We start from the raw sequence: 1,805 nt of genomic DNA, 5'->3' as shown, positions 1-1,805 counted from the left end.
TAAGTTTGGTGTCTTTCATGCATTGTTTATTTGATCTTGGTTCTATTTTCAAGTCAATAGTACAGGGAACTGAAGATTCAGAACATGCAGCAGAGGAATTACACAGAAAAGGCTGGGCGCTCAAAACGCACAGTGAAGAAGGACAGACTGGCGTTTAAACGCCAGCCAGGGTGCCTGGTTGGGCGTTTAACGCCCAAAAAGGTAGTGCATTGGGCGTTAAACGCCAGAATGTGCACCATTCTGGGCGTTTAACGCCAGGATGGCACAAGGGGGAGGATTTTGTTTTCAAATCAATTTTTTTCAAGTTTTCAAAGTTTTTCAAAATCAAATCTTTTTCAAATCAAATCTTTTCAATCAAATGTTTTCAAAATCAATTTCTTTCCTTTTTCAAAGATACTTGCTAACAATTAATGATTTGATTGAACATTTCAAGTATGTTGCCTTTTCTGTTGAGAGAGGTTTAATGTTTGAATCATATCTTTTCTTGTTAGGCAAGTCATTAATTTTTAAAATCAAATCTTTTTAAAATTGTTTTCAAATCATATCTTTTCAATCATATCTTTTTAATCACATCTTTTTCAAAAAATAGTTTTCAATCATATCCTTTTAAACTCTAATTTCAAAATCTTTTTCAAAAATTACTTGATTTCTTTCCCACTCTTGGTTTTCGAAAATCAATTAAAGTTTTTCAAAATGTTTTCAAAATCTTTCACTTAATTTTCGAAAATTTCTTCCTCTCTTCTCCCATCCTTCTATTTATGGAGTACCACTCCTTCTCAATGCACAATTCGAACTCTCTCTGACTAAGTTCGAATTCTTCTCCTTCTTCCTTCTATTTTTCTTCTTCTCTGACACCTCAAGGAATCTCTACACTGTGACATAGAGGATTCCATATTTTCTTGTTCTTTTCTCTTTCATATGAGCAGGAGCAAAGACAAAGGCATTCTTGTTGAAGCTGACCCTGAACCTGAAAGGACCTTGAAGCGAAAGCTAAGAGAAGCTAAGGCACAACTCTCTACAGAGGACCTAACAGAAATCTTCAAGGAAGAAGAAACCATGGCAGCCGAAAACAACAACAATGCCAACAATGCAAGGAAGGTGCTGGGTGACTTTACTGCACGTACTCCCGACTTCTATGGGAGAAGCATCTCTATCCCTGCCATTGGAGCAAACAACTTTGAGCTTAAGCCTCAATTAGTTTCTCTAATGCAACAGAATTGCAAGTTCCATGGACTTCCATTGGAAGATCCTCATCAGTTCTTAGCTGAATTCTTGCAAATCTGTGACACTGTCAAGACTAATGGGGTTGACTCTGAGGTCTACAGACTTATGCTATTCCCTTTTGCTGTAAGAGACAGAGCTAGGACATGGTTGGACTCACAACCTAAAGAAAGCCTGGACTCATGGGAAAAGCTAGTCAATGCCTTCTTGGCAAAGTTCTTTCCACCTCAAAAATTGAGTAAGCTTAGAGTGGAAGTCCAAACCTTCAGACAGAAGGATGGAGAATCCCTCTATGAAGCTTGGGAAAGATACAAACAATTGATCAGAAAATGTCCATCTGACATGCTTTCTGAATGGAGCATCATAGGTATTTTCTATGATAGTCTCTCTGAACTATCCAAGATGTCTTTGGATAGCTCTGCTGGAGGATCTCTTCATCTGAAGAAGACGCCTACAGAAGCTCAAGAGCTAATTGAAATGGTTGCAAATAACCAATTCATGTACACTTCTAAAAGGAATCCTGTGAACAATGGGACAAGTCAGAAGAAAGGAGTTCTTGAGATTGATACTCTGAATGCCATTCT

At 37.8% G+C, this 1,805-nt stretch overlaps 1 non-coding gene across 1 annotated transcript; it reads right to left on the bottom strand.

Annotated features, from left to right (window-relative positions):
- Positions 1-1,461: 1,461 nt before the first annotated feature.
- Positions 1,462-1,565, bottom strand: LOC130948721 (small nucleolar RNA R71). Its single transcript, XR_009073177.1, has one exon. It is a non-coding gene; the product is annotated as a small nucleolar RNA R71 (small nucleolar RNA).
- Positions 1,566-1,805: the final 240 nt, after the last annotated feature.

The sequence above is a fragment of the Arachis stenosperma genome, chromosome 1 (genome assembly GCF_014773155.1).
Source record: "Arachis stenosperma cultivar V10309 chromosome 1, arast.V10309.gnm1.PFL2, whole genome shotgun sequence".
Lineage (NCBI taxonomy): Eukaryota > Viridiplantae > Streptophyta > Magnoliopsida > Fabales > Fabaceae > Arachis > Arachis stenosperma.
Note: the sequence above shows the minus strand (reverse complement) of the source record. Positions and strands in the feature narration are given on the sequence as shown.